This window comes from Caloenas nicobarica, chromosome 5 (assembly GCF_036013445.1).
Source record: "Caloenas nicobarica isolate bCalNic1 chromosome 5, bCalNic1.hap1, whole genome shotgun sequence".
Classification (NCBI taxonomy): Eukaryota; Metazoa; Chordata; class Aves; order Columbiformes; family Columbidae; genus Caloenas; species Caloenas nicobarica.
Genome location: NC_088249.1, coordinates 16,400,075 through 16,412,236, shown reverse-complemented (window position 1 = coordinate 16,412,236; position 12,162 = coordinate 16,400,075). Strand labels below are relative to the sequence as shown.

The 12,162-nt window shown below is 45.3% G+C and overlaps 1 protein-coding gene across 1 annotated transcript in view; it reads right to left on the bottom strand.

Moving 5' to 3' along the window:
• ITPK1 (inositol-tetrakisphosphate 1-kinase) overlaps positions 1-12,162 on the bottom strand; it is a 149,731-nt gene that overhangs the window by 23,370 nt on the left and 114,199 nt on the right. The window lies entirely within an intron of this gene.

The window sequence follows — 12,162 nt, the reverse complement described above, 5'->3', positions numbered from 1 at the left end:
AGCCAGTGAGGTGAAAAGCAGTTGGGATCTTAGCTCTTAACATTTTGACTTCGAGCATAATTTTCTAAAGCATTTACAAAAGCCGAGTGGTCAGCAAGTGTGGCTGGAGTAGGCAGTCTCACCAAGCCACCATGACTGTAGGGCCCCTCAGGTGGCAGACTGCAGAGTGGACATACATCAGCCAAGGTGTCAGCCACGTCACACATCCCACTGCCCACTGGGACCCTTGCCAGGACAGCAGTGCTCATTCGGCCCGGCAAAGCCAGAGCGAGCACTGCTGGGGCACTGCGACTACTCGGCAAGACTGCTCAGTGGGCTTCGGTTAAAGAGAAAAAACACAGGAAACCACAGTAATATGTAACAGGGTAGGTGTGCTCCAGGTATTCTTGCTGCTGTTGTGCTTGTTCACATGGGGTTGCAAGAAGGCCGGAGTCAAAACCCAGCCCTCTTAGTGACTCAGTAGGTTGAATTGCTCTAGGATTCACTGTAGGAGAACTTTTATTCCTCTAGGAATGCAGCAGGAAAACACTGCAGGACTTGAAGTACTTAAGCACAAATCTCCACCACTCAAGAGGGCTGGGTTGCAACTTGAGGTGCAAAGAGAACCTTGGCTTCAGCCATGGCTCTGGGGCCGGTCAGTGGGCCCAAAGACTTTCAGACAAAAGCTGTGCACACATTGACAAAGTCAAAGCAAGAATATCACCCAAATAAGAACAACAAGGCCAAGTGCAAGGTCCTGCACCTGAGTTGGGGTAACCCCCAGTATCAATACAGGCTAGGAATGAAGGGATTGAGAGCAGCCCTGCTGAGAAGAACTTGGGGGTACTGGTGGATGAAAGATTGGACATGAGCTGGCAACATGTGCTTGCAGCCCAGAAAGCCAACCGTATCTTGGGCTTCATCAAAAGGAGCATGGCCAGCAGGTCGAGGGAGGTGATTCCGCCCCTAAACTCTGCTCTGGTGAGACCCCAGCTGGAGTCCTGCATCCAGCTCTGGAGCCCTCAGCACAGGAAAGACATGGACCTGTTGGAAAGGGGGCAGAGGAGGCCACAGAAATGATCAGAGCGCTGGAACAGCTCTGCTATGAGGACAGGCTGAGAGAGTTGGGGTCGTTCAGCCTGGAGAAGAGAAGGCTCCAGGGAGACCTTATTGCAGCCTTTCTGTACTTAAAGAGGGTTTATAAAGAAAGCTGGAGAGGGACTTTTTACAAGGACATGTAGTGATAGGATAGGGGTAATGGCTTTAAACTGAAAGAGGGTAGATTGAGATTAGATATAAGGAAGAAATTCTTCCCCATGAGGGTGCTGAGGCACTGGAACAGGCTGTCCAGAGAGGCTGTGGATGCCCCATCCCTGGAGACATCCAAGGCCAGGCTGGATGGGGCTCTGAGCAACCTGCTCTAGTTGAAGATGTTCCTGCGCATTGCAGGGGGTTGGACTAGATGAGCTTTGAAGGTCCCTTCCAACCCAAACTATTCTATGGGAAGTTGAGTTAGCTGCACAGTACCGAACTGCAATTCAGAATGGATCTGCCAAAACTCACTTCTAAGACTAATTTCAAGAGAAACAGCATGACACCTTCCTCCAAGAAGCAACTGGAGACCAGCACAAATGATGGGAGCAACCGTATCTGGCAAACTCAAGTCATAGGTTTCTGTCAACCAGCACTTGTCTTGAAAATAGGCAAAATGGGACTATTAGTATCATCCTCATCTATTCCAGTGAGCACAGAGAATCCAAACAGCTAGAGGCTACCCTGTGCAGATGGTGCAGAAACAGAAAGGTGCATATAAACTAAAACCTCAGCAAAACTAACTACATACTCTGAGAACCATGCATCCAGAAATCACTTTATAAGCATGGTTTAGATTAATGCTTTTCGCTTAATTGTAAGTATAGGTTTATGCATGTTCTCTTACACAGAAGGGAAAACTGCATCACTGAAAATAACACAAGCAAAACTCTCTGTATTTTGATATCCATATCTCAATACATGCTTCGGCGCTCTGAGAACCTCCGAGAAATCTGGTCATTAGCAATACTGTTACCAAAGAAGTTTTCTGTAAAAAGAAAATACTATTTTCATACATCCTAAAAGGAGCAGAAAGATTGATGCTTTGAGGTCAACCTCTACAAAGATAAACAAAACATCCCAGGCTTCAAAGCTTTCAGTTCACTGCTATGAAAACAGAAAGCAGCATCCAAAAGTGACAGGTACTGTAACATTTACAAGCCTTCACCAGAGCAAAAGTTCCTTAGTTGGATGAATTTAAGGAATCAGATTTAGTTTACAGATACTTGGGAACAACTTTGGCTTGGCAGCTCTCCCACCCATATGCTTAAGGCTCACAAATAACTTTGCCTTCAGAGTGCAGATGCAGAGGGACATATAGTTCCATCTCACTTCCCTCCGTTTCTCTCCCATGCAAACAGGAATGGGAGACAGGGAGGATTCAGCATTCCTGCCGGTTACATGACAGTTGCATGGGGAGATAAAGGAAGGGGCAAACAGTCATTTCTTTGACTTTTTTCTTAGAAAAGACCACCTGGATCAAAAAAAATTAGCAGAGAAGGCTCTTCAGCATCTCAAAGCGCTCCCACTGACTTTGCACAGCACTGGCATTTTCTCCGTCACAAATGCAATTCTAGCCCACTGAAGCCTCTAAAACAGACCATTAATTCACAGCCAGACCTGAGGACAAACAAACCCTTGCTCAACACAAGACTTCAGGATGGCCTACAGCTAGAAAGCTGCTGCTCTGAGTTCAACTGCACACACTGCAATTCTTAAGATAGCTGCAGATTTTAAAAAAAGTCCTCTGGCTGCCAGTGATGATCCACTCCTCCTTCCAGGGGTGGCAAGCACATGCTGACGCTTTCTCTCATCAGCAAGCTCCTGCTATCAGTGGCAGCAGTCTCAGCACACCTTCCCTGCACTGAGGTGCGGGATAGACCTAATTAAACGGCTGAGGGTCAATCTCGATACCGTTTTACATCCATGGAACTACACCATACAATTCACGAAGCGCAAATGAACATCCAGCGGTACATTGAGCCCTCCCCTCTCCTCCTGCTGGGGCAAGCTGCTTTAGCAGGATCTTCCTGAGTTGTGGTCAGGCGCTGGACCCTTGGCCACTGTCACTGCTTCTTTGCAAACCAGTAGTGACTGGTCACCATGGGAAACCATTGCCAAAAAGGACAACACTAAATATACAAAGAAATAAACATAACAGTCTACAGGTGAGAACGGGCAACATGAGTTCCCAAGAGATTATTACAAATGCAAATTCTATGCTTTCCACTTTGGATCTGAAGCTAAAACTCAGGCACTTCCTCCCTCCCTTCGGGTACATACATTGAATCACACAATAACCAGCTACCCATAATTATTAACCCTATCCTCATGCAGTCTTCACTGAGCCGAAGATAACAGCAGGAAAAATCTCTCTGCAAGTCAGAGGACTGCTGTGCGGCTGTACATTTTTAGGGGGAACACTTAGAGAGTGGTATTTCTTTCTTTTTCCAAGTGCCTGGTAGTCTCAGAGGCCTGCCTTTGAAATATGGCCAGGACTCCAGGTGGACCATCTCGCATCAAGAACTGCCAACTTAACAGCAACAAGGAAAGACTCTTCAGATCAGGAGAGGGTTCGGCTCCCACTTCAGACAAATACCAAAAGTATCTGTAGCATTTTTGTTGTTAGAAACAACACATCATAACTAAATTTACAAGTCAAAATGCTGTCACTGTGTTCCTCCCCTGTCTTTGTCCTAATTTTTATTGTATGCCTTGGCACAAACTTTGTGGTGTCTGCTTACTATATTTTCCTTAAATGATTCTCCCTTTTCTTCAAGATTATCTGATTTCATAGGGAGCTTCCTCTCTCTTCTTTTTCACTTTCTGCATTTTTTCTCGCCCCCATCCCCCTTTCTTCTCTATGCTGGTCTTTTTTTTTCAACTACCATTTCTGTCCTTCCACCGCTACTACACTTTATCCCTCCATCACCTTTGAATGGAGATCACGGCTGGGATCACGCTCGCTGCAGGTGCAGGGGAAGCGGGGACCTCTGAAGGCAGTGGGGAAGGTGGCACAAATGCGTTGGGGGTGACCGGCAGCAATCGCCTCTCTCTGTACAGCGAGCTCTGTCAGACCACTGCTCCGTCCCCGTGGAGCAGAGACGTTGCTATGAAGGTGGAAAACACGACTGTTGAAGGCCAGTTTACAGGATGAGTAACACAGCTAACCATCAAGAGGGAGGTGGAAGAGTACTCCAACCAGGGTGTCAGTGCCAAGGAGGGGATCATTCTGGGTGAGGTTCAGCAATAGTAACAGAAGCAACTGGATGTGAAGATGGGGAAGATGCTGACTGAATATTGGCTGAGGAAAAAGGTTTTCTGGCAGTGAGAATTGACAGAAATCTTTATGCGTGAGGCTTGCTTCAGTAAGAGATGTTGAGCAGTGCTCCTCTACCCAGGGCCTGCAGACAGTTATGGGATACCCGAACCACCAAAACCAAGAAGGCACAAGAAACCCAACACTGAACACACACTCTCATACAGCAGGTAGGCAAAACAGAGGAAAAATAAGGCAATACATGTTTGTTCCCAGCTGAACTAAATCTTGTGTGATAGTAAATGGAAACCACTGTGACATGGCTGTACAAGACAGTCCCTGAGAGAGGGCAGGCGGCCCTTGCACTATAAGAGGTGCTGACACAGAAGGCAGCTCTGTTATCACTGTTGGAAATAGATAAACCATGAGAACAGATGAACCATGCAATAGTTTCCTATTGATATTTCTTTGGTCCTTACGATTTTGGAGAGATAAGACAACAAATAACAAATTGCAGACACCATGCTCTGCATTCATAGAACAACAAACTGTATTTCTTTGTCTTCAGAAAAGGAGTTTCAAGACACAGTTCGGGTCAGAGATTTTCTGTGAGGACAGCTCAAAATCTGGGGCTTGGAAAAAAATGCTGAGGAGGGCACTGCCTATTAAACTTCAGATTTACAGTCGCAAGGTGTCTCCCTAATGAGTAATTCATCATCCTTCACTACCTAATCTAGGGATTAGAAAGCAGAGCAGACAGGCTGAGGAACGAGAATTTATTCCCAGCACCATCAAACTCCTGCCACAAGACCAGGACCAAGTCCCTAAACACGTCCTATCTCTACATTCCCATTTGCAAAGTGGGGAGGATGCTTTGCCTCTCCTTGGCGAGGGGGTGCTTTATGGAGCTGGTCTAAGGATGGCTTCAGGAAAAAGACTTTTTGATGCTACTGGGTTCATCGTAAGAGCTGAACAAACTACATGTTTGAAGTTTCAGTCTGATCATCAGCAATCAAAATCCTGAGAGTGTTACTGAAAAAACATAAAACAAAAGGTGTGTTTACTCAAGAATATCCTGTCTTCTGACAGGCTCAGTACTGTCTCATAAGCAGCATCATCTTCTCTGATAACACACGGAAAGTTACAGGAGCACCAAATGAGGGGCATGCTGAGGAGAATGGGAAGGTAAAAGAAGTTGGTACAGTGAATTTCGGGAACAGGTGGAGCAAGGACACAGCTGGTCAAAGGAGCACACGAGGAGGCCTGGAGTCCACTGGGTATACAACAGGCTTGGCCCAAAGCACAAATCTGTGATCCCCTAATTCTACTTAGCAATTACAAATGGAGCACGGCTTGTGCCTGAGTTGCTCCCTGTGGCTGAAAAGGCTGCCAGGATTATTTCTGAAGAAACAGGGTGCACAGCCTCCAAATCGCACAATGCTCTATGCACAGAAACAAAAATGCTCCTCCTGAAAAGTGCTGGTTTCTGCTGTAAATGCTCAGTAAGACAAGGAGAAAAACATCCGTGTCAAAATCAGGACTGGCTCAGGTCAGTCCTCATCCAAGACGCATGGAGCAAATGTTAAGCCTTAAGCTCTCTGAAAGATTTACAGCAGATTGTATCAAACTCTAAACTTCCTACTTTGTTGAGAAAAGCCACTTTTTAATAGAATAGTTGGCTCTGTGATTTGAAAACACTTAAGCCCCTTCAAAAACAAATATATTTTCAGTAAACTGCTTCCACCAGCTTGCGCTGCTGCACTCTGCTCCTGGTGGGACAGCAAGGATGCACAGTCAGGGCAAGGCCTTTTTCTCCTAATACAATAAAGGGAGCAAATCTGAACTTCCAGCTCACCACTGCCTTCTAAGTTCATTTTCAACCAAAAAAACAAGCAACCACACAGAGAAACTGGCAGGTTCTTTTTTTAGCATGCAGCTGAACCTTATCTTGAAGGTATCTTAGTTTAAATCACTACACAACTGGTTTTTTTTTCCCTTCGGAATCCCTTTAATCGCTGTAAAATTATCACAGCTTTGGACTGTCACTTCTGCTAAGGTCAAAGCTGGTACATCAAGGAATCAGCCAAGTTAAGCCAATGCACAACTACCAGTCTCTATCACCTGGAAGAACCTCTTCCTCACTCCTTCCTCTAGGAGACAATTTTTCAGCTGAAGCTTCATAAACGCCACAACTTTATTCATAAAAACAACAGCTTGACAGAGTGTTCCATCAGGTTTATTCTAGCACTTGTAAGCTGTATTAAAAATACTCTCAAGTTGTTTTCCCTTCGCCTCAGACGTGTGTGCAGGCGGAATGTTGGCAGAACAGATTTAGTTCAAACGTGTGTCGATCTGTACTCGTCACTGAAAAAGCAACCCATAACTGAATACCCATGTGTTTGCATCTTACTTTGATGTCTGTGGGGGGAAAATTCCAGTTCTCATGATAATGCAGCTGTATTTGAGCACCATTTGGCAGCACATTCCAGAGACACAAGAGGGCAGAGCAGACTCAGCTTTGAGGGCATGATTTTAACCTTGCCCTTGCTTGACATACAAGGAATTGTGCACTGAATATCTATGTTAAATGGAATATCTGCAGAGCAACAGACTTCAATTCTAATAAAGTAGTGATTTTGAAGCATCTAGGCAGCGAGTAAATCTCAAAATTGAATATAAATAAAAAACTATTCCAAACATCCACAAGAACTTTCAATTTCCACACAATTTAGGAGTGCTAATTGTGGTTTTTGAAAAAACAAAACAAAACAAAAAACCAAAAAAACAAACACCATAGTGAGTTCAGCTTAGAGTGGAGAGAAATGATAAAAAGATAAAGAAGACATAAAGGTGAAAGTCAAAGCCGACCTGACAGTGTTTTTCCCCCAGCTTCAGAGACAACCATTTCAGAAAGCTATGGTCTGACTACCTACCTTTTAGATCTAGACTTCCATGTTATGCCCACTTTCCTCAGAGAGCAGGATGCTCCTTTCTGATTCTCAAGAAAGAGATTCGCCTCATCTCCTGGGTGCTCTGGTTCAAAGAGGCAGGTTTTGCAAAGAAGCGTTCAGCTGACTTGCGGTGATGGAGCCTCACGGGTACCTGGCAGTAGAACACTGAATTTGGTGCAAATATATTGTTATACACTATGTGTTGGGGCTTGATGGAAAGGTGTGAGCACTAGGGCCGTCATGTTCTTGAACAGAATATGTAGCACCAAGGTTCCTCATAACCAAACCAACTGAGGCACATGAGAAATTCACAGCAGAACACCAGTTTGCTTCATGCACTGGGATAGCAGTCATGCCCAGGAATCTAAGGCGAGCCTTGAAGGCCCAATGCTGAACTCTTTACTGATTTTATTTGCCTGTAACTCTACTGACTTAAGTGAGTTACTTCCTCTTGGTTGAAGAATCAGTCTCTCCATGTCTTACACAGAGTACATTGTCTAATAAAAAAGAAAACCACCAGTGAATATATTTATGGCAGGGGGCATGACGACAGACCTGACACAGGCAGTTTTTCCTTGTCCATGACAGAGTTCATTTGCAGACATTTTAGTACGCAGAAGAGTAGAGTCCACAGAAGCTCTTTATAGCTCTAATCTAAGACGGTTGATGGCCCTTAACCAGATCAGTTTAATGAGCTTTTGGAAGCTAAATCCTGGGAGAGACTACACAATGCATGTCCCACGCTTTAAGCAAATACCACTTCCAATCTATACATGCTGGGTCAGAGGCAAAGCAGCAGCCTGCGAGGAGTGTGAAATATTGACAAAACTCCCTCCGAGGTACAGAGGCATCTCAGGGATGTGCTGGAAGGGGCTCTGGCAGCACCAGCCGATGCCCAGATCAAGGCTCCACTGTACAGCAGGAGTCCTGCAGCAGCTGCGCCCCAGCTCGAGCCACACCGTGCCACCAACGACAGGGGAAACGTGAATAACCACCTGCCTTTTATTACTTCACCAACTCACATGTATGCGAACACAAAGTGAAGTGCAAGAGATTAACGTGCAGATCTATAAAACACAGCAAGATCTTGGGGTAGCACCGGCTGACAGGAGAGGCGTATTGCTGCTGCTGCACCGCTGAGCAGGGCTGACAGCAAGGCCTGTGGCATCTCCAGCCAGCACTCCTGTGGGTCCACCCCTGTGCTGGGAGGTCAACAGGGTTCTCCACAGACTTGGTGACCGTTGGTTTCATCTGAGTTTCATTATGTAAAGCAGCTTCCCAGAACACAACTACACAATAGCGATGCATTTCTTACTGCATCACGGATGAAACGCAAGAACATGCTATTTCAACAACAGTGGAAAGAACTGTTTAGTCTGAAACAAATATATGTTTAAACAAGGATGGAGAAACCTAAGCTAAGACTTAAATATGAACTCAAGAGCACATGCAAATGATCATTGATCCCAAGTTTACATGTAACCTGTGGGAAACAAGAATGTAACGCCCTGCCCTAACACTCCCTTTGCACAGGTTGGCAAACTTCTCTAGCACACGGGGGACTTTTACCTTCTACACTGCTCATCATTCAGAGCTCACACTTTGTGGTGTGGAAGGAATAGCACCAAATGAACAGTTTTTATTAAGTAACATTTTGTACTTTCAAATGAAGATCTTCAAGAAGCCTTGCAGACAATCCTGAAACACTTAAGAAAAATGTAACTGTGAAACACTGGTTCTGGTCTTGAAGAATTCTGCTCCGCACTTGTTTGCGATGGCTTAACTGGAACACGGCGCACCACCCAAGGCTGCTGCCCACTACAGGGACTGGTGTGATCTCATTGTTTTTCCAAAGCGCGGTGGATAGGACTCACTCCGAAACCAATGAGAAGAAAGAACTTCTGAGACAAACAAGCTACATGTATTTTAAACACCAGAGAGAAAACCAGGAAAGACCTATCTACGTGGGAAAGCTTTGTCGGTGTATGTTTTCCTGTTATAATTATGTTAGTATAACTATAGCTAAGGAATTCACACACACCACTTTGTTTACACTGGATTAGTTTCTTCCCTTAAAAAGTCTTCAGACAGCCCTGTCCATTTGTTTTGCTAACAACTGCAAAACACTCTGGGTAGATATTGCAGGGAACAGCACTCCCACACCGGATCCCAGACAATGAAAACACTGTGCACCAGCTGCGTGAAGATACTGGGAGGCAAAGACCGGCAGTGCCCACCCGCTGTCCCAAAGCCGCGTTCCACGCTGCTGACGACCTGCAAGGAGGAAATCCTGTGCACCAGGATTCTGGCTGGCACCATGAAGAAAAGGTAGTGGCCGCTGAAGTGGAAGGGGCATGCGTCCAAGCTTGGTATTTCTGTGGATGTCATCAGCAAAGATGCCAGCCCTCCAGTAGTATCCAGAACTAAGTGGTTTCTATTTCTATTTTCTCGTGGGCTGTGAGGCTGGGTCTTTGGCCCCATTGTTGGTGCAATGGGTGCCTGAGTCCTTGGTTTGATGCTGGGCACATCAAGCAGTTAGCAGCAGCCAGAGCCTCTTACGCCCTGAAAACCTCAATGCTTCAAAGCAGCAAGTCCAGCATTTGGTCACCTCCAGCAACACTTGGGCAGGAGGGAGATGGCAATAAAAAGGCAGCTGGAGGAAGGACAACTCCACCAGAGCGAAGTCCCTGCCCGATGTGCCAGCACACATGGCAGCACCAGGAGCCAATTCCCTGGCGGCAGCAGCCTCTGGAGTTTGGCTGGGTGCTCCCAGACGCCGTGTGTCCATGGATAACGGTGACGGATGGGGGAATTCATCTCACCTAACTCCAGCCAACTTGTCTATGTGAGCTGTCTGTGTACCAGTGTAGTCAGTGGCAACGGGTACAGCTGGACAGTGATTTGCCTTATACAGTCAATAGTTTAAGATTAATTACTTCTGGACATATCTCTGCTCCCTGACTGCAGAGAAATGTAGACTCCTAGTACTGAATACACATGCAACTTTTAGCTAGATAGTGCCAGGTGCAATGAACTGCCTTTGCTGTCAGATAATTACGTTCACAAGAACTGTCTCTGTAAAGTAATCTTCCTGTTTTCCCGAATGTGCATTCCTGTCTTGCAGGGAACAATGCTGACCTGTGTAGTTGGAATACACAGAGAAATACATCTCATTTTCTGCCTTCAGTTGCTACACTGACTCTTAATCCATGAACCTGCTACCATCTCCTGTCAAAAGAGCATAACAGCAAGGGTGTCCACATGAGGAAATGCCCTGAAGGAAAGCCTAGGAAAGAGCTTGTGGCTGATTTTCTCAGTTTGTATCTAGCAGCATTGGCCAGGATAAATAGCCTCCTGAATTATATCCTCCACTTTGGCAAAGACTGGCTCCCAAATAAACTTACTAGTATAATTTTACTTGCTTAAAAGGAGTGCAAATATTACCCTGGCTCACCTAGTAAGGTGAGGTATGTCTTTGTTTTTGTCTTGGGCTCCTCAGCACAGGCCTGCTGCTGCTGCTTATTGAATCTTTTGCTTGTACCAACATATTAGGCCTGGATTGCACCTCCTGCTCTTGCCTGACTAGTATGGACTCACACAGCAAGGGGAATCTTCTGTGTGTCTCTTTGTACCGCATTGGGCTGGAGGAGTTGTAACAGCCTCTGCAAGTAGCTCCCATCTGCTGACATAAGGACCACATGTACTGAGGTATATTTTTTTTTCATTGGTTTATCCACTGAAGACTTGATATAACAGCTATCTCTGTGATGCCTAAAACCCAACTAGTCAGAATTTCAGGTGCATGGGAGGTATTTTCCCTAAAAATTAAAACATTCTAAAAATTGCTATGCTTTCTACACATAACGGCCACTTCTTCATTTATATCTTCTTTATCCCCTCCCTTTTACAAACGCAGCAAAACATCTACTGTCTAGGCCCTCTCACCCTGGGGGTCCTTTAGTTAAAGGACTGCCCTTAGGGCTTCTCACATAATGCTGGTTGCCCTGTTTGTCCACCCCTGAATCCAACCTGCTCTTCTAACCAATGACTCAGCCCTGTCACCATCCCTGACCTGACCCTTTGCTGCTATCTTGCCAAAAACTTTCTCAAGGATAAACTCTTTCTGTGGTAGTTCTAAAACCAAGTCCTTCCTCAAGCCCACTTTGCCAAAACTCAAGCTTATACAATCATGTTTTTTCCCTTCCCTGGGTGGCTGGATCCTTTTTACATCTCTCCTCGTTGATCTATCCAACAAATTGAAAGTTGTAATGAAGTGTCTTACATTTACTTGTCTTCTCAATGTATCTATGAAAAAGTCAAGTAATACCTCAAGAGGAAGAATCCTCAGATACCATGAAGGAACTGAAGAAAACTGAGTTACGGGATAGCTGCCGACTGGATCACGAAGACAAGGGGCACTGAGAGGGTGCAGGGAGCTGTGCATGAAGACCTTTGAGCTCCTGGCCAGTTGTCCACAATTCCCCAGATGTACTGTACCTATGCCAAGACACACAGGGGACGCAGACTCCTTAGAAGGCCAGACTATATCATATCCACACATCCATCTAGAAAACACCATCATACTTTGCGGCTAAGAGTATCTGATCAGTGAAGAGGAAAGTTCCCCTTTCTGTTCAGTGTCAACTCCCAGTTTTCATCAGATCCTTTCCCAAAGTAAAAGGAATATCTTGTGTCTTCAGGAAATGCACTTCTTTGAGCAGTAAATAGCTGCAAAGACTTAGAATACTCCATTTGCACCTGCTGATTATCTTCCAGCCCACTTTCTGGTGGGCAATGACGCTGCAATGATATATTGAAATCCTATGCTCTACGTATCATACATCCTGCACAGAAAAATTTAAAAGTTACTAACAGTAAAAC